A 21,654-nucleotide genomic window follows, 5' to 3' on the forward strand; every position below is an offset into this window, starting at 1 on the left:
TTGGCAAGAAAAGGAATGATTCCATTTAAAAATCCTTTATATTTCAAGTCCAGAAGAGCAGCGCAGTGCATGCCCTTGTATTTATTTATTTGTAGGCAGACACAGGAGGGTAAGTCTTTGGCTCAGGGCTGAGACGGAGGAAAAATCTACCTCAGCCATCATGTGAGATGCTATTCGTGGTGATACCAAGGCCGCAGGAGTCAGTGTAGTGAAGTACTTGGATATGCACTTCCAATACTGGAAGATGGAGGAAATTCTCCTTCCTGGACTAGAAACACTTAAGCTGATGTGGGAAGGAAAGGATGTCATCAACCTTATTTTTGTCCTTGAGAATACTGTGCGGCACCACGGCTGAGCTGTTTGCACTGGGTTAAGTTTCCTTCTTCACAGCACCCCAAATTGAGGATGCCTGTTTGTGTTTCTTTGCACCAGCGACCTTGAGTTGACATTCTGTAGCCACAGCAGTTGGCCTTCCCCACCGCTAGTGGGAGGGGAAGAGGGAGGGGCCACGCTTACTGGGGACCTGCTGAAAGATAGGGGTAGAAGCAGTGTTGCAGGACTGAATAGGAACTGTAGCAGGAGATGAAAACAGCTGATTCCAGAACAAGGTCTGCTTGGAAACAGCTCAGTAGTGATACAGTGTGGTTGTGAAAACAGCATGGCTGTTAGGAGGCCCTGGGCCGAGGTGGCCTTGGGGGCAGGCCCCTCTCAGGCTAGATTGCTCTGCTCTGCCCTGTGCTGTCTGCTCTGCTCCAGCAAGACATCTTCTGTGTTTTATCCTTGGCGTTTCAGGTTCAGCCCAGAAATGCAGTCTTCTGTGGAAAGAGAGAGTGCACTCTCAGACCCAGAACGGAACTGACTTATATAGACAGAAGTTCCCACTGATGGTCCCTAATTGGTGTGTTCTCATGCAAATGAGGACTTCAAATTCTTGTAGTTTGATAGGTCCAAAAGACACTGTTCTGATTGGTCAGAATGGAGCTGTTGTTTGATTAGTAAAAATGCAGCTGGCCATATAGCTGTGCAACTCTGATTGGATGGGGAAAGCCTCAATCCTATTAACTGCGATGTAACTCCAGGAATTCCTTTATAAGGGCTGGCTCAGAGGGCCGGACTGCAGTACCAGCAGGTGGTTCAGGGCAGAGGTAGATAATTCATTGCAGGCTTCTCCCTGAAGTGCAGTTTGTATGAGAGGCCCCTATGTAGAAATGACTGCTAAGCTCTGTTTTTGTTGTTGTTTTTGTATCTAATTTAAGCCCAGTTAGTCCCCAGGAGCCCTTCTTAGTAGGTACAGTATCTTCTTTCTTAGGGATGCCAATACCCAGATTTTTTCTTGGGTCTTCCTGTATCTCTTGACCCTCCTATCCCTCTCCAAGTGGTCTTTTACTTTAGTCCTCTTCACTTAAAACATCTTGAGTTTGCCATCTGTTTCTTTGTAGGTCCTGACTGATAACAGCAAATATGACTTGCTTTATCATATAAGTAAGGGAATACATTGTTACCTAGCATTTTGCTGATGGTGATCCCTTCAAGCTGTAGGCCAGTGGTCCCCAACCCCTGGGCCACGGACCAGTACCGGTCCGTGGGCCATTTGGTACCAATCTTCAAAGAAAGAATAAATAACTTACATTATTTCCGTTATATTTATATTTAAGTCTGAATGATGTTTTATTTTTAAAAACTGACCAGATTCCCTCTATTACATCCATCTAAGACTCACTCTTGACGCTTGTCTTGGTCACGTGATACATTTATCCATCCCACCCTAAAGGCCGGTTTGTGAAAATATTTTCTAACATTAAACTGGTCCGTGGCCCAAAAAAGGTTGGGGGCCACTGCTTTAGGCCATTTATATTTGTTTCATTTTCCCCTCTTTATTGACTATGTCTTATTTATCTTCCTGTTTCTGAGTCAACACCAACCCTCAACACATTGTATCTCTCACAGGATGTGTTAAGGAAATCTTTGTTTAGTTGAGCTGAATTGTATTCTTACTTGTATTGCATTGGATACCATCAGTAATAATGCTAAACTGCAGGTGGATTATGGAGTAACAGTTTGCTTACATAACACTAAATAGTCATTATATAACCATGTTGCATTTTATTTCTCCTTTTTCATTTATGTGATTTATCTTGTTCTCATGCAGAAACTTAATGAGTCTCTTAAATTAAAAAAAATGCTGCCTCTAATAATATTTTACTAGAGCCATTTATTCTTTAATATTTTATGCAAAAATTATGATTGTTATTTTCTAAAATGGGAAAACAGTTTTTAAAGTTGTGGTTTAATTAAGGTAATTATAGGGTCAATTTATGTAACAAGATGCAAGGTCAGATAGAAGTTACCCTAAACAAGTGGAAAAATAATTATTTTGACCAGTATTAGTAATTTGGAGAAGACCACTGTAAACATTGAATATATTTTTAAAATAGTGATGCGTGATTTATAATGCTGCTTTGTGGTTTTATGCCTCACTGAATTTTGGCTGCTTTTGCAAGATGCATGCATTATAATGAGCTGCTGTGTGAAATGAATAATGTTGTGAATACTCGTCGCACTTAATTGACGAAGCTGCATGTCTGAAATAAATGTTCCTTGTAGTGTCAAGTGTAAACCTTTTTAGATTCTTTGCTGCCCACTGCTCACATCTGAGTGTAAAAAAGTAGGAGTCTGAAAACTGCAGCTTCTGCTGAAACGGTGGGCTGCAAACATTCCCTTTTTTGTTTCTTCTTCTGCCTGTTCCTTACTGGGTGTTTTTATTCTAGTAAATCATCTCTGTAGAGAAGCCTAAATAATATTCTCTTTCACTGCTAAAGCCTTCATGGTCTCAGTTGATTTTTGCATCTGCATATGCTCAGTAGGGAACAGACATAGAATGGTTTTATTTTTCACCCGTTTCTGCTCCGCTGTTGTGTTCTGTCAAATTCCTTTTCCCAGCTGGGTAGTAGATCCCTTAAAGACATCCTTGGTGGATACCAGAACTCACAAGTCATTTACCATTCCTCAAATTCTGGCCAGTTGGATATTCCAATCTCATTTTTTGTTTGTTAGTTTGTTTGCTTTTTACGAAACTTACCCTCCAGCATCATGGGGAGGAGGCGAGGCTCTCCTGTCTGCTCTTCCTACTTGTTCTTTGCCTGGGAGCCCAGAGGAGAATGGGTTGACTGGCCTTGGGACATTTTTACTCTCACTCTTTCTTGTGTGCTGAGATAGGAAGAAAGAACAGTTGCTTCTTACCTGACTGGCACTGTTGGTAATTTCCTCTTTGCTGACTCCTGCCATTTTCCCAGGCTACCCCTCTTTTGGGGGGCATCCTTGAGTTTGTTGGAGAGCTCTGTAGGGGCTTCCCTTCTGCACAGTCCTTAACACCAGATCCTGGTCATGTGCTCTGCAGCCTGAGGCCCTTCACCTGGCCAGCAGTCCTCCGCTGTGGGATGCTGGTCGGTGGTTCCAGTCCAGCTCTCTTCCAGGGTTCCCACTTGACAGGGGGAACCAAATACTGAAATTCAAGCTGCAATACCCACATCACCTCCTTCTGCTTTTTTGTCTTTTGTCAGTTCCCTGTTCCTCTACCAGGAAGACCTTGAACTAAGGGAAACCAATGAGATACTCGAATCCCTATCTCTGTTAAGAAATTCCCTCGGATTCCTGTTCTTTGGCTTGTTTGAAGGGAGAGGTTTTACTTCCCATTAGTCCAAGCGTCTGTGGCTCTTGATAACCTCTTTGCTCTGTCCTTTCCCAGTTCCTTTTCAACAGACAGGTGAGAGAAGTGGGGGACAGGAGTAAATGCTGGGGCAGCAGGGTCACTCCAGCTGTCTTGGGGAGCCCTGCAAGTTACAGGCCCTTATTGTTCACAGTGCTCTTTAGAATATGGGATACCTACATTCTTTTCGTTCTTAGCCTTAAGCAAGCACCAATCATCAATTTAGAGAGACAGGAAAAGTCTCCTTAAGAGCCCGTTACCTGTCCTTTAATATTTGTATGGGCAGAGGCACAAGAGTACTGGTAAAATACCAGCTTTCTGTCCCTTCTCTGTGTTCTCTCCAACCTCACTCCACTGTGCCCCCGCTGCCTGCCCTCAGCGGGCCTATTACCCAGACCAGTAGATGGAGCCCTGGGAGGGAGACAGCCACTGGGATCCCAGTCTGAATGCTGCAGAGCTCAGCAGTGCACTGTGACTTTGCCCTTCCCGCCCTCGTATAATCCATCTTGGAGAATGCAGATGAACCCACCTGTCCCTACTTATCTTTCAGTGCTCTTGAAAGACAAATGAGATAATATCTGAAAAGCCTCTGGATGAAATGTGATGTATAAATCTAGGGTGGCATTATATATGGGACACCACCTTAATCATTCTTCTACCTGCAATGAGACAAGATGTCTTTGTGCTGTTCGGGATGTAATGGAAAGTTCCCAGGACTCAATGAGTTTTGAAATCCTGGTTCTGCTTTGCTTTGAGCCATAACTGACTATTTTTTTAGGCAAGTTATAACATCTTTTTATATTTACTTCCATATCTATAAAATGTTCAGTAGAACAATAATATCATTTACCTTCAGAGGCATTATGAGGGTCAAAAACACAAGAGTTAGTGAGACATAACATTTTGAAATATATAAATATAGGTATAAAATAATACAGCTCTATTGTGATTATATATAATTAATATACTCATACCTTTCCATACACAGACATATATGTCACATATATCCTTTCCATTTATGTGAAGTACATGGCACAATTGGAATTACATAGACAGCTCACTGCAACACATTTTTATAATAATTTTAAAATCTGCCATGAATGCCTCTGTGTGTGTGTATGTGTGTGTGTACATGTCCGTGTGTATGTAATACTGGACTCCCTCACAGGTGACTAAAATCGATTCTAAAGCCAGACTTTATTTTTCTTGTTTTACCTTTCTGTTAAATAGCTAATCATCAATGTTCTTAACCTGAAAACCAACTGATTTCTGCCTTGACTGATTCTCATAGCGACTCCAACCTTGTACATACCCCCAGCCACCAGCGAAGCTTTTGATAGAATTTGTGCAGGACACCACATCTCTCCCGTCTCTCCTTTTTCTGCCTCCGTGATGTGTTTCCTTAAATCAGCCTTGTTCAATCACAGTTACTCTTATTCCTAAGAACGAACTGGATCCTTACAAGGTGCTGCATTCAGTAAGGTCTTCTAAGAAGCAGACAAATAGGAAAGATATATTTGCTTTGCATCTTTTTTTTTTTTTTTTTTTTTTTTTTTTTTTTAGATGGGCTACTCACTGTCCTCGTACCAACCTACACTTTTTGGACGTGCCTTTGGAGTTCCTTCTGTCTGAACTGCTTTGGTTCCTACTGTTTGCCCTCATCCACTACTACTATTGCAATAACACTCAGTTTCATGGTCAACGTAGACAGCCTCTGAGGATATGCTCCAAACACTCCAGTCATTACGGATTTCTCTCTTGAGTTCCATAGCATCTCTACCTGTATATGTCACCCTCCGCCCTTTATGGTTATTTGTATACATTTTTGCACCAGTCAATGCATTTCTTAAGGGTTTGTTTATTTAGTATTATATTTCCCATGTCACCAAGCATGGTACTTTAACAAAGTAAAATAAGACAAATTATTGACATACATTTATGATAAAGTTCATACTGCTGATAAAAATTTACAACATTATTATCCAGTTAATCGCTTCTCGGCCTTTTGGCTAAGATCAAGTGTAGTATCTGTTCTTATCAGTTTAACATTATTATCCAGTTAATTCTTTTGTCCAGTAATCTTTGCCTACTGTGAGAGATGGCAATATGCAGTGGTAAACCAGGCGTAAGTAAGTGTTCATTACAATCCCAGAACTTATAGAGAGGTCAGAGAGGCACAATCCAACCAACACATTCATAATCTAATTGCAAACTGCAGTCGATGTTATGACGAAATGGGACTTTGAGACAGAAATTGCCAAGAGATCATTTCATTTCATAAAGGGTAATTAGGAAAGCATCTTTGCAAAGGTGACATTCAATTAGAAACTTGAGGAAAGTCCCTCAGCATATACATGCATTTACATCTCATTGACTGAAATCTGATGGTCAGCTGTAACTACAGGGAAAGCTGGGGAAATTGCCAACCCTAAAGAAATTGGGATTCTAGTAGTAAGGACGAAGAGGTGATTTGACAAAAGTTGGGCAAGTAACGGGGCTCATCCTACCTACCAAACACATTCATGACCTTTGTTAGGGATTAGTCTGGTGACATAAGTAGTGCCTAGAAGATATTTTAATTTGATTTATCTTACTTAGGATAATTTAATTTTATCTGATTTAGGAAACCACTGAATGGATTTAAGTAAGCAAAAGGCATAATCCTATTTGTATTGTTAAATGATCACTCTAGCAACTCTGTGGAATATGGACAGAAAAGGGTTGGGCTGAGCAAGTAGAACAGGTGACGGTGGCTGCACCAGTGTACTGGCAGTAGATTGGAGAGAAGAGGTTGGATTGTAGATACACTCAGGAGAAAAAATAAATGAGACTGAGTGAGCCATAGGATAAAGTAGTCAAGATAAAGAGAAAGTGTCAAATATGGCAGCCAAAGAATATACACAAAAGATAGCACATGTAAAAAACTATTTAGAATAACAACTACATATTTATATATCTCTTGTGCATTAATTTAGTATTTTAGATTTCACATATAAGTGAAATGATGAAGTATTTGTCTTTCTCTGACTCATCTCACTTAGTAACATACGCTCTAAGTCCATCCATGTAGTCGCAAATGACAAGATTTCATTCTTTTTTATGGCTGAGAAATATTATGTTGTTTATATATGCCACATCTTCTTTATCCATTCTTCTTTGGATGGACACCTAAAGTTGCTTCCATATCATATGCTGGGATTCTTTGCAGCTCCTCCTATACTTTTGGAATCTGGTCTGTCCTTGTGACTTACTTTGACCTGCAGAATGCAGCAGAAGGGACATCACAGGATTTATAAAATCTACTTTTGTCCTCTTGGGATATGCCCAGCATCATGTAAAGAGCCCAGATAAAAGATTTCATGGAGAGAGCATCCTGGAAGTTACAGCTGTCCTGGCCATCCTAGCTGAGACCCCTGACATGGGAGTGAGGTCACTTTAGAGCATCTGGCCGATCCAAGTCTCGAGATGACTGAGTCCCCAACTGAGCCAGATGGAAGGAACAGAGCTGCCCAGTCAACTCACAGAATTGTGAAGAATAACACATTATTGCTATTTTGAAGCCACTGAATATCCAAATGTTTTGTTACACAGAATTAGATAACTGATACACTAATGTTATCATGTTAGTTGAGTATATTTTACTTGGTGGAGTGTGCACGAGGAGAATTTTACATTTACGTAATAGCATCTACAATAAACCCAAAATACAGTTATTTCAGTGAAGGTTTGGACCTCTTTGAGTTACAGTTTCCTAATTTGTAAAGTGAAGACATTGGATTAAATGCATTTAAGCCCTGGCCAGATGGCTCAGTTGGTTAGAGCACTGTCTGGATGTGCCGAGGTTGTGGGCTCCATCCCTGATCCGGGCGAAACAGGAGCAGATCCATGTTCCTGTCTCTTTCTCTCTTTCTCTCCCTGCCTCGCTCTTTAAAATGAATAAATAAAATTTTAAAAATGAAATGCATTTAAGATATTTCTTTGATCTGTCTTCCATAAAGCAGTTCATTTTCATAATTGGATCTGGAAGAACTGCAAATCTTGATTCTATTTTTTTTCTCTGTTCTCTGACTGAATTGTTTTGGCCATTTTATTCATTAAGTGTCCGGATAGATAAAATATACAAAATGGAAATGGGAAAGAGCTCTAGGTCGATGGGTGACAAGAATCCTCCCACTCTTCTTTTCTGTGAAAGTCTTTTTCCTCCTACATAAAATGAGGTGTACTCATTCAGACCTTTTCTGAGTTGCTACATGGCTGGAGCATAAAAAGCTGCTGGCACAGCCAGAAAGATGATTTATGCAAAGTGTCTGTGCATTCCACTGAAGTTTTGGTGTAAGAGTCAGCATGCACATTTGCTGAACCCGTGTCCCGGAGCTCTAAGAAGCCTGTCACACATGTTACCCAGTATGCTGGATTAAAGGCCGGTTGTGACCTGCTGGTTTAGGTTGGTTTTGGCTATTGTGTACCAAGTCACTGTGGCCAACTGGTCATGTGCATTTGACTTGAGTTCTTATGTGCTTTGATGGATGTTTTGGGGTTTGCTCCATGACTTTGAGTAGCATTATGTCAATGAAATCCCAGTGGGGAAATTACTCAGACTGCCAAGAGTTGTTGAACAAAATTTCACTTACCATTGAAAAGACACCGATGGAGATGAAATGCATAAAATTCTGGAGCCAGGAAAAGCACTTCAGAAACCATTTACGTTTCTTAATACATAGAACATGATGATACGCCCAAAGTCATAAAATTAGTTAATGATCTTCTGTTCAGTTTAAAAACAAATACTCTAGACTATTCCTCCATAGTATTAGAAATCAGAGAAAGATCTAGAGCACTGTCATATAATGGCCAAAGCATCAGAAATGCCACATATTCCTTTGCACAATATTTGCCCTCAAGAACATGGACTTGGATGGCTGAGCAGAGGCAATAATCAGATGATCCCAGGTACATTTGAATATGCATGTGTGTGTATGTGTGTGTGTATGTATTAATGTAAATACAGATATACAGAGAGAGAGAGAGAGAGAGGAGATTGCCGGGGTAGTGATTCAGCCAACTTGCCCCTTGGAAACAAATAGAGAATATGAAGAGAATGTGATTGCTTACGCTGACATTTAAATAATCTGAAAGTTCCAGTTCTACAAGATGTGGTCCAATCAATGTCATGGAATCCTACCAGTGAGATCATTTACCCTAGAGCAGTTGTCCCCAACCCCCGAGCCACGGACTGGTACTGGTCCTTGGGCCATTTGGTACCAGTCTGCAGAGAAAGAATAAATAACTTACATTATTTCCATTTTATTTATATTTAAGTCTGAATGATGCTTTATTTTTAAAAAATGACCAAATTCCCTCTGTTACATCTGTCTAAGACTCACTCTTGACGTTTCTCTCGGTCACGTGATACATTTACCCATCTCACCCGAAAGGCCAGTCCGTGAAAATATTTTCTGACATTAAACCAGTCCGTGGCCCAAAAAGGTTAGGGAACACTGGATTGGAGATTTCTCCTCTACTCCCGACTAGCCTATAGGAAAATTAAGGAGAAGAGCCTGGAGTATCCTCTAGAGCAGGGGTACCCAAACTACGGCCTGTGGGCCGCATGCGGCCCCCTGAGGCCATTTATCCGGCCCCCACCGCACTTCCAGAAGGGGCACCTCTTTTATTGGTGGTCAGTGAGAGGAGCATAGTTCTCATTGAAATATTGGTCAGTTTGTTGATTTAAATTTACTCGTTCTTTATTTTAAATATTGTATTTGTTCCTGTTTTGTTTTTTTACTTTAAAATAAGATATGTGCAATGTGCACAGGGATTTGTTCATATTTTTTTTATAGTCTGGCCCTCCAACAGTCTGAGGGACAGTGAACTGGCCCCCTGTGTAAAAAGTTTGGGGACCCTTGCTTTAGAGGCTAATATTTCTATACACAACATAAAATACTGCAGTGTGAGGACAAATTTTAACAGGATATACATCTTGAGAGAACAAGATAAGAAATGAGAGAACAAAAGGAAACCTCCCACTTCTGTTCATTGTTGTCTATTAATCAAACACCTGCAAGAGAGCAACATACCTTTTTTACAGCCCCAACATGCACAGGATTTGCCATGGAGAAACTCATGCTGGGGGAACAGTCACAGGTATATCTATCTCATCAATGAAAATCTGAAGACATAGCTATGGTTTCTTTAATGATGGGCATTTAGAAAATACAGTTCATGACTTTTTACCTTTTGACTTATGCTGTGATAGCACATTTAGGTTCTGTGAGACACATTATCAGATAATCTCCAAAGTCAAGTGCATGGGGGTTTAGCTCTCTGAGCAGTGAGTTAAGAAGACTCCACCTTATAATTCTCAACACTCTAGTCAAAACTGACGAGGCCACTTGTCACCAGCTAAGCCTCCCGCAGATAATTTGGCACACGGCTGTTGTAGGACACCACCCCTCATTCGGCAGGCTGTATGTATTCAGCAACAAACAGAGGCAACTCAGACACTTCATTCAGCATGAGTTTCTCCATGGCAAATCCTGCGCATGTCGGGGCTGTAAAAAAAGGTATGTTGCTCTCTCACAGGTGTTTGATTAATAGACAGCAATGAACAGAAGTGGGAGGGTTCCTTTTGTTCTCTCATTTCTTACCTTGTTCTCTCATTTCTTACTTTGTTCTCTGTCAGTGATGTGCCGTGAGCCTCCATAAGGGAATTGAAGTCGGATCCTATTAAATTAACAGGTGAAGTTGTTTAATTCCTGGTTAGACAGATGAACATATGGCTTGGGAATACTGTTTAGTGTAGAAAAAATACTATCTATATTTATCTTCCTATCTCTCAGGAGCAAAACTTTTATTTTTATATCAGACAAGATGTATATTTTAAAAATATATTTATATAGCATAGGCGCTGCAGATGTGACTGTACCTGTCATCTGTTTTTCCTGTGTTTCAGTCCTGAGCATCTAAGAAGAAATGAGGGAAGAAGAACAAAAGTTGATGTATTTGTTTGTGCCGTTTGTCTTCACTTTTTTTTTTTTTGCTGTAGTCTGGAGGCAGCCAGTGTGGAAGAAGGTCATTTGGGAAGTATATGCGTCTTTTTTTTCCAACTTGGTCGGGCTCAGCCCAGGCCCTCCAGTTGTACGGTAAAGGAATTGCTGTGATTTATAGGAACACAAAACATCGTTGAGAAACACGTTCAACCAAGCAGGCAGGAGAAAGAAACAGACGCTGTGGCCAGCCAGAGTAAGGAAGCCCGTGTCTGCGAATGCTGAGCGCCCCCTCAGGAAACATTTATTACTTTCTTCTTAAACAGCAGCTCCCAAGATCTATTTTCATATTTATCGAATGTGTGCAACAAGCACATGTAATACCGAGAGCTACTTTTTGCTTGGTATTTCGCTTTTGCTTTTTAAATTCCACTTTTAAAACTCCATAGGAAATAATGAGCTCACAAGGATGGTTTTGATGGTTGTGTTCATGAGCTCACATTTAATGGGCCATGATTGTTTATTATACCACAAGTATAAGAATGCATCTCAACCCCAACTCTTAAAACTGTTAGAATGAATTAAAACTAAAGAACTTTTATGTAAAAATTAACTTGGTGTTTTGTACAAAAGATCTGACTTGAAATAGCCATCTTATCTGAATCACCCTGTATACTTTCTACCTACCTGTAGCTCCTGATGGCATGTGTAGCGTATCTATGAGAAATGCTTCATTCAGGTTGCACGTGGAAGCAGTTTCTATGCACAGTGGGCTAGGGTTGGTGTTTGCAGGCTGAGTTCAACTCCCAGGTTTCCCAGGGTTAAACTACACCTTTGTGAACATCTGTGAAGTGGGAACAATAATGCTTGCCGTAACTGCCTTCCATAGGTTATTGAACCAGTCAGGACCCAGGTGGGAGATAGAAACCACACCAGTTATTCGGACGTAGATATTGAATGTAAGTAAGTAAGTTTGCATACCTTTTCAACAACAACAACAACAAAAATGATCACAAAGATGGCAGCTAGGAAAAGTGGCTGTCCCCTCGAGAGTTGGAGGAACAAAGGGAAGAGTTTGGAATTATGAAAATTTAGAAACTTGGAGGAAAGGACCGGTAGACTTCAAATTGAGCTCACTGTTGATGAACTTGGACAGTAAGTCCCGTAGACCCAAGGCTCGCTCTGCAGTCAGAATACAAGCAGGCTAGTGCCTGTGTCTCTGAGCAGGTACGACAGGGCTGCAAAGGTTGGGAGTATGGCAGACTCTTTGGGTGCGTGCTATAGACTGAAACAGCTGCTCCCGGGGTAAAGAAGTGTAGCTAGCACGAAGCTCTGAGGAGCAGCAAGAAGACTGGCAGCTAGACCGCAGGAAGGAATGTGTTTCTTCCTCCTGCAGACTTTTCCATCTCCAGCTAGTGCTACCTGTTGGAAGAGCCTGGCATAGCGCCAGCCAGGAAAGCAGAAGTGTGGTCTCCGGAGTCTCAGCCTCAACATCACGAGGCAGAGATGGGTTAGGAGCCGAGAGATCATCGGCGACACAGTTGTACATCAAACTGCTTTGAGAACTGAGATACAAATACAGAGTATACTTTTGCAATGTCAGAGTAGAATTTATCATTTATTTTATAATCATGAACAGTTTTGCTCTTTTAAATCTTAAAAAATAATAGCGGCTTACATATTCTTAAACAACTTCCATATCATCACATATCTTACCAACAGCAGGGTATACACCACACGAAGCCCTCTTATGGTGGACACTCAGGGGCTTCTGAGTAATATGCTAATTCTGCTATAACAAAGAATTAGAGCATTATTGCAGAATTAGGCCAATGTAGGGTAAGTGGAAGTGGGGTGAGAATATGTATCACATTAGTACTGGTGATGTGTAAGGCCAACTGATGTAGGTTTTAGTTCTTTTGAATGGTCAGGAAGAAAGGTGATATTGAATGTTATGCTGTATGTGCTCTGATTGATGTTCTATGTTATCTTAGAGAAGTGGCAATTGAAACATGGACACCAATTATAGAACAGGCAATGTGACGCCAATTATTCCACTTTTACTGTTTTGCTTAAATAAAGCAAGGGCATACCATATGTTCTCAATGTAGCACATCCCTGAAGATGCAGAGGAAGGCTGATAGAGTGGGCTGCTCTTAACAGTGGAAAGCAACACACAGCCCCAATTCTTCAGCCTCGCATCTCCTGGTAATTTTCTTTCTGTGGCTTATTGCACCTAAGAGCGTAAGAAGTGCCTTTGATTGGGATGAAAACTGCATGTCCTACAGCATGATTATTTTTAGAGTGCACTGAGTATCTTAAAAAAAAAAACAAAAAAAACCCCCTCCACACTTTTATTTCTGTTTTACATTGAAAAGAATAAACAGAAGCTCTGGACAGATAATGATGAAATGGTATTTTTTTTTTTACAACTTTTTTGACAAGATCGATTTCAGAAAGACCTGGAATTATTTGAGCATAAAATTCTTGGTTGTCTATTTTTTAAGGTAGAGCTAACAAGTAAAGAAGTGATGTGTGATTCCTCCATCCCTTGGTGGTAGGGGTGGCAGGGAGGAGGTAATGATGTGATTTTTGTGAAAGACAATTCTTGATATTATACTCAGATATTGTTTTCCTCAACAAATTTTCCTATTGTTTTCCTCAACAAATTTTCTTCTTCAAAGAGTATTGTGTTGATATATAATCTTCATAAGATATTTTATTTTCATAAATGATTGATGTTGAAAAAAGGCCTGTATTTTATGTTTTTAAGAAACATAATATTCTCATGCCTCTGTAAGAGAATGAAGAACCGGAGACATGAGACCCCCCTCGTCCCCGCTCTTGTGTCCAGATCAGTCTCTGGTTTTAAGCTGTTTGCTGAGAGAGTAGTTTGACTTTCATTCTCTTAGCTGACCATCACTGCTCAGCTACTATGAGAAAGCAGATCTTTCTTCTCAAGATTCTAACCTACAGAGAGTCCAAGAAACAATACCAAAAAGAGCTTCCCTTTTATGTTATCTTTCTTTTTAACCCTCATTCAGAAAGTGGCTCACAACTGTTTCTTTTATCTTTGGGTATTAGTTGTTTTTACTGTCGGAGGGGAAATCAAGAGGTATGCTGAGAGTGGACTACCTTCCCGGATGCCGGAGATTACATCTAAATCAGCATATATTGCTGCTCATGGACCCATGTTAACTTATTTTACTCAGACTCTCAATAAAAGGCTATCGCCATGACGATTATGGCTACCAGACAGACTATATAGCGACAGTTAATAAAGAGCCAAATATGGTACCGATTTGGAAGAGGGACAGGAGCCTTTCCTTTCCAAAAAAGTGTAAAAGTGTGAGGACAATAGAATCTGCTCTGCTCTGGCTCCTGGCCCCCCTCTCTGGGCTGGCTGTGGAGTCTATCCTCCCCGTAGAGGGACAGCTCTTGGGAGCAGGCTCCTCACTGAAGTAGACAGAGGGGATTCGGCCACAGAAGAGGTGCTGCTTTGCCAATCATCTGTGGCTACAGAGGGAAGGACGCTTAACTTCGATTGTGCACTAGGGATGTTTTAGACAGTCACTGTCTTGGATGGAGCCCATTCTAGTTTGCAGCCCAGCAGCTATGTGACTTTACTGTGTCACCACGCTGGCATTGAGAGAGATGTTCTTTTATTTCTTTTTATCCCAGATTTGCACTTGTCAGTTGTGAGCATAGGAAAAGAGCCTTCTACACCTTAGCAATTTCTAGTGGCTCCTTAATCATCTATGTTGAGGAAGAATTGGACAGCAAGACAAGTGGCTGGTTCTGGGCTCCACATTGAACCTAATTTGAGTCCACAGCTTGAGTTCAAAAGTTGACTGGCTAATGATTCTTCCTCTAAGGTAAAATAGACCAGAAATAAAAGATTTTCCAGAAATGAGACCAAACACTAAAGCGACTGGATGGTGAATGTTTTAACTTCATTAACAGGGCAAAAGCCAACCCATTTCTTATCCTCTTATTAATTCAAGAGAATTAGTAGCGGAGCAATTAATTTAGAGGTCAGTGGACACAAAGGCTCTGCCTTGGTGACCCCTTTTTAATGGTAGGGTTGGGATGGGTCTTTTAAAGTGCCCCCCCTAAGGTGTCTGTCCTCCCACCATGGCATAAGCAAAGGCTTCAAGATGGAAGAATATTATTATTCACAAGGTGGAGCTCATAGTTTATCTTTGTTATTGATGTGCATTTTGTCAAAAACGTGGGATGTATATGCACTTACAAAAACAGAACTCTGAGTTTGTCTTATAATTATGTAGCAGAGTTCAGAGATTGTCCCATTTAGATGTTCTGACATGTTTCTGACAATTACTGTTCCCTGAGTCATCTCTCTTTCCCTTGGGATGTCATGAAAGTGTTGTAACTTAGGGTGGGAATATTTCAACTCTAGGTGGTAGTGCTGGGATCCTTCCAACTGTTTATGGAAGATTGTCCCCCTTTTCTGAATGACCTCTCCTGTTGTACATGAACCTGAACTAAGAAAAAATATTTGCCTAGTGGACTACCTGTTTATCTCATAAATGTTTTCATATTTCATTTCCAGTCTTCTGTGTCATGGCAGCAGAGAGGTCTCAGGAGAAAAGTTCACATTGAAAGTATTTGCTTGGCCTGACCTGTGGTGGTGCAGTGGATAAAGCGTCGACCTGGAAATGCTGAGGTTGCCGGTTCGAAACCCTGGGCTTGCCTGGTCAAGGCACATATGGGAGTTGATGCTTCCAGCTCCTCCCCCCTTCTCTCTCTCTGTCTCTCTCTCCTCTCTCTCCCTCTCTGTCTCTCTCCTCTCTAAAAATGAATAAATAAATTAAAAAATAATAATAATAATAAAATAATAAATCTTTAAAAAAAAAAAAAAGAAAGTATTTGCTCAGATATTTTAATTAATGGATTATTTGTAATAAATTTTTTATTAATTTTTAATAATTTGTATTTTGATTTTCCAATTTGGAAGTTAAACATTTAACAGCTCTGCTAATTTAGCTAGAGGCAAATAAATTAATTTTGTTTCCACCCATGTGACAGGTGCTCCAGCCAACGTTTACTTGGCTTACCCTCACCTTCACTTGGTGTCAGCCACGATGCAGCACCCTGAGTGCTTCCTAATGAGAAGAGCTGTGCTTTCCAATCAGAGCACTGGCCAAATAATACTCGGGTAATTGGAATAGATGTGACATTTTCACCTGAAAATGCGTTGACTCTTTAAGACTGTCTTTGTTATCCTCTTAAGCAGTGAGGTGAAGAATTTTGGTCTCTGGGGCTGGCATATAGTAGGTATTCAGTATATATTTGTTGACTATCTATTAAAGTTGAAATATAAATCACAACAGTATTTTATTTAAGCATTCATTTGGTTAATTTGAAAAATAAATTATTGGCCATGGTCAGTTGGCTCAGTAGTAGAGCATCAGTCCCATGTATTGGTTTAATTCATGGTCAGGGCACACGGAAGAAGCGACCATCTGCTTCTCCACCCCTCCCCCTCTCCTTTCTCTCTCTCTCTCTCTCCCTTCCCTTCCCACAGCCATAGCTCAGTTGGAGCAAGTTGGCCTCTGGGCACTGAAGATGGCTCCATGGCCTCACCTTAGGGGCTAAAATAGCTAGGTTGCCAAGCAATGGAGCAACTTCCCCAGATGGGCAAAGCATCGCCCCCTAGTGGGCTTGTGGGGTGAATCCCAGTTGGAGTGCATGCAGAAGTCTGTCTCTCTGCCTCCTTGCTTCTCACTTAAGAAGATAAATAAATAATTTGCCATGAAAGGGAATCACAGTAAATATGATAAAATTAAATATAATAACTCGATCTTTTCTTCACATTTAAAAGCATGGTTGCTTATCTAGGAATTTCAAGACCACACACTGGTTTGTAGAAAGGTTGCCTCGGTGTTCTTATAAGGGAGGTCTGGGCTACAGCAACACAAAGTGAAATGAAAAATTAACGGAACCTGTATAATTTAATTAAACCTGGTAACTTTACCTGTTACATCAGGGTCAGTCATGAAACTAAACCTAGTCAGTGACACGATGTCAGGCACTACCAGGCTCTACCTTTTACATCACTTCGAATGGGGGACTCCACTTGGGGAACTGCTATTTAACACGCACCTTTATGTGAAAGTGTTAAGAAAATCCAATTTAAACTGAATAGTTCAGTTATTTAGATAGTATAGGTTTATATTACTTAATATTTGTTTTAGATTGGTCATTTTTGCTGAGTTGCTAGAGCCATAATTCCATTTAGGAAAATTTATTTTGCTTACCAGCTTCCAAGCCCTCTCTTTTTCTTTCTTTTCTTCTTTTTTTTTTTTTTTTTAATATTTTTTATTCCTCATCTGTTCTTGGCCTAAATTTACAGTGTTTGATCACTTTGTTCATCCAACTCACCTCTCTTACCACCTTTGTTTATTTGGGTGCCAGTTTGGATAATGAGAGTGACTTGTATCTTTTCCACCTCAGCAATTTGTCACTTTTTTTGGGTCTCAGTTTGGCTTCTATTGTCCATGTTATTTAATGTTTGAGGACATTTGTCTTTTTTTTTTTTTAATTCCCTCTGTAAGCCTTCTGGTTCCCAAAATTCTCTTTAAATTATGGAATAGCAGGAGTCAAAAAGGAGAAGAGTGAAATGGAAGAAACCTAATAAGCAGTTTATCTCTAGAGTTCTAATTTGGATTTGATTAGGAAGCCCACAGGGCAGATCTCTGTTCTTTTCTTGGAAGGGAACAAGAGTGTGTTACTTATGTTTTAGTTCATAAATTCCTAGGCTGCAGAGATCCTGTCTATTTAAATTAAGTGCCCAGCTCAGCACCATACAAGATAATGATAATGATGTGAATAAATTAGAGCTAGTTGTACTGCTGTCTGTTTCCTGCTACAGTCCCATTTCCTGTTGTTGTGGCTATGTATATGTGACTTAGATGGGTTGCTCCTGTATGTTTACATCAGCAAATTTAGGTGGACAGCTGAGATGAGAAAGTTTTCCCAAGAAAGATCTAGAGGCTGTTTACTCAAAAGTTCATTCACTAGGCTAGGTATACTCTGTGGGAGGTGAAGTATTAGCTGTTGTGGAGAAAAGGGACGATTCTAAGCCCTAAATCTACTATGTAAGCATAGCCCTCCTTTTTTTTTTTTTTTTTTTATTACTCTGGTTCTTTTGATCTTTGCTAAAGTAAATCAAATATGAATTCCTGGGACTCTGTTTTTTTTTTGTGTTTTTTTTTTTCATGGAGACCTCTGGAATTTATTGGAACTGGGCTATTTAAGTTTGACTTGAATTAAATGAATTACCTACCTGTGCTCAGATGTTATACTCTGTGATTGATGTGGTTGTGATTCATTTGGGATGCCTACCTTGTGCTTGTTTGTATGCATGTGTACTATTTCTAGTCCAAAGGGCCATGTGCATTGAATGATGTAACCACATCCCTTTATCTACACCTGCCTCTTGTCATACCTTTGTGAATGAATGTATGTTATATATATATTTTTCTCTATACTTTTTGTATTTTTATTTTTATCTGTTTGTTTCTTTTTCTTAAGTGAGAAGCTGGGAAGCAGAGAGACTGACTCCCACATGTGCCCTGACCAGGATTTACCTGGCAAGACCCCATGGGGCAATGTTCTGCCCATCTGAGCCATTGCTCATTGCTCAGCAACTGAGCTATTTTAGCGCCTGAGGCAAGGCCATGGAGACATCCTCAGTGTCTGGAGCCAATTTGCTCTAACTGAGCCATGACTGTGGGAGGAGAAGAGAGAGAGAGAGAAGAGGAAGGTGGAGGGGTGGAGAAGTAGATGGTTACTTCTCCTGTGTGCCCTGACCAGGAATTGAACCCAAAATATTCACACACTGGACCAACACTTTACTGCTGAGCCAACTGGCCAGGGTAACTTTTTGTATTTTTAAATGCTTGATTTTCCAACACACACACACATGCACAAACACTCTGGCATTTTTTTAAAATTAAGAAATAGTTAACTGATAGCGAATACAGATCCTTCTCACCAAGAAATGCCTTATTTTTCAACAAATTTATCACTTTAGTGTGTCTTGTAATAGAATCTAATTAGTTATAAGTATGTCTGTGGCTGTGTAATGTCTCTTTTTCTAGTAAAGAATAATATTATGACTTTGCAATGCACAGATACCTCCATAAAGAATTTATTATTGTGCATATTTTCCCAAATATAAGTGATTTAGGTGCACTTCAATGTTATTAAGTTGTGAATTTAATACACATAGAAATAAGCAGCACCAAGCAAAGTTAGCTTAGAATAATTTAAGGAGAGCTTATAAAGCACTTCATACAAATCAAGTGAGATGATAGACACCAAGAGAACAATATTTTATTTTGAATTACTCCACCTAGAGAAAATAGTGTTGTGTGCTAACTGAATGACATGAAATGGCAAAAAAAAAGAAATGTAGAAATTAAGAATAATTTTACATCTTTATGTTTTAAAGAAAAACTATCAATATCTTAAGTGATGTGGTTATCACCTTGTCAAATATCTTATTCTTTGTGTGACTGATGAGTATGTTGCTGGAAAAAGAGTTGAATTGCTTGATCTAGCTAATATCATTTTTCCAGTCTCATAAATTTATGCCTCATAGAAGCTATATTATTGTGAACTCCATGGTTGTGCTGAGCTACATGAGAACAAGCATGATAGACATAGGGAAATTTGCACCATCCTCTTTTCCCAGTATGGGATTATCCTTTGGATTGCTCAACCTTGTAGTATGAGTAAAGCACTTTATATACAAATATACACTGTGTAAAATTTTGTAAGTATAGGTAGCTTTTAACCTGCTCCTTAGGTTCCCTGTTCTACAGACTGGATCCGGCTAGATTATCTGACTGTTAAGAAGACTAATGCTCTCTTTTCCATCTGCAAAGTTTTTTTCTTATTTCTGTGTTTACTTCTCTTTAAATGTATGCTATCCTTCACAGGAGGGCGGGGGACTATTATAGAAAATGTGAATGTATTCAAACTAATTTATAGTGATTATTAGAAAGATAACCAAAGCACACTCAATTTTATAAACAGCAAGTTGGTGACATCTCCAAAGCACAGTGAATCTCATTGTTAATAAATGTTATTAAATCGCAGCTTATCACTTAGTAGAAGTGATAAGTGAGCTATGTATGAGCCAGAAATGGAATATTAATGTTTATAGTAATTTTATGTTCAGTGTGTAGAGTGCCTTGCTGTTCTCAATGTGTTTCACACATATTATTGCTCTGAGCCCCTAAAGAAAGGAAAAGAACAAAGGATAGTTTCTCTCTTTTACTAGAGACAAACAGAAGGTCAAAGAGATAAGGTGCTTTGACCAAATTTACAATTAATTAGTGATATGAGCTAATGCTAATAACAAACTATTTGAACTTAGAATTCTAGTTGAGGAAGTAAATCAGAATATAGGGTAAATAAAAGTGAGTATAAATGGTATTTGGGTACTCTGGCGCTATTGGTCATTTTTCTGTCCAATCAGCTAGGAACTCTATTTATGGAATTTATCTTAAAAAAGAACAACAAAAAAAACCCAGGCAAATTCCAATTTCCCAGGTTAGGGAAAGACCAGTTTATATTAGCTTGATTTATTATAAATTTGCAGGTATTTTTAAAGCCTTCACAGGTATAGGGATTTATGTGAGTTCAGAAGCAAAGGGTATTTTTTTCTTTTTTAAATTTTATCTAGAAAATTAACTTTAACACGATTACATTGATCAGAGAACATGGGTTTCAGGTTAAAAATTTCTATAGCATTTGAACTGTTGATTATGTTGTATACCATCACCCAAAGTCAAATCATTTTCCGTCACCTTATATTTGTCCCTCTTTACACCTTCCCCCCACCTCCTCCCCCACATCCCCTTCCTCCTGGTAACCACTTCAACTTATCTATGTCCATGGGTCTCAGTTTTATGTACTATCTATGTGTGAAATTATACAGTTCTTAGCTTTTTCTGATTTACTTATTTCATTCAATATAATGTTCTTAAGGTCCATCCATATTGTTGTAAACATCACTATATCATCATTTGTTATGGCTGAGTAATATTTCATTGTATATATATGTACCACATCTTCTTTATCCAGTCCTCTATAGAGGGACACTTTGATTGTTTCTATGTCTTGGCCACTGTGAATAATGCTTCAATAAACATGGGGCTGCATGTGTCTTTACATACCAGTGTTTTCAAGTTTTGGGGGTAGATACTCAATAGAGGAATTGCTGGGTCATATGGTAATTCTATTCTTAATTTTTGAGGAACCAAAATTCTTCCATAATGGTTGTACTAATTTGTATTCCCACCAGCAGTGAATGAGGGTTCCTTTTTCTCCACAGCCTCTCCAACACTTGTTATTATCTATCTTGTTGATAATAGCTAATCTGACAGGTGTGAGGTGGTATTTCATTGTAGTTTTGATTTGTATTTCTTAAATAGGTAGTGAAGATGAGCATCTTTTCATATATCTGTTGGCCATTTGTATGTCCTCTTGGGAGAAGTGTCTGTTCATGTCCTCTCCCCATTTTTTTTATAAATAAATTTTTATTAATTTTAATGGGGTGACATCAATAAATCAGGGTATATGTATTCAAAGAAAACATGTCCAGGTTATCTTGTCATTCAATTCTGTTGCATACCCATCACCCAAAGTCAGATTGTCCTCTGTCACCTTCTATCTAGTTTTCTTTGTGCCCCTCCCCCTCCCCCTCCCCCTCTCCTCCTTCCCTCCCCACCACCCCCCGTAACCACCACACTTTTGTCCATGTCTCTTAGTCTCATTTTTATGTCCCACCAATGTATGGAATCCTGCAGTTCTTGTTTTTTTTTTGTTGTTGTTTGTTTGTTTGTTTGTTTTTGGGTTTTTCTGAAGCTGGAAACGGGGAGAGACAGTCAGACAGACTCCCGCATGCGCCCGACCGGGATCCACCTG

The 21,654-nt window shown here is 39.6% G+C and overlaps 1 protein-coding gene and 1 pseudogene across 13 annotated transcripts in view; both read left to right on the forward strand.

Annotated features, from left to right (window-relative positions):
• INPP4B (inositol polyphosphate-4-phosphatase type II B) overlaps positions 1 to 21,654 on the forward strand; it is a 708,587-nt gene that overhangs the window by 406,711 nt on the left and 280,222 nt on the right. The gene's annotated exons all lie outside the window — the stretch shown is intronic.
• On the forward strand, positions 5,696 to 5,790 carry LOC136321447 (U2 spliceosomal RNA; annotated as a pseudogene).

Source organism: Saccopteryx bilineata, chromosome 1 (assembly GCF_036850765.1).
Source record: "Saccopteryx bilineata isolate mSacBil1 chromosome 1, mSacBil1_pri_phased_curated, whole genome shotgun sequence".
Taxonomy (NCBI): Eukaryota; Metazoa; Chordata; class Mammalia; order Chiroptera; family Emballonuridae; genus Saccopteryx; species Saccopteryx bilineata.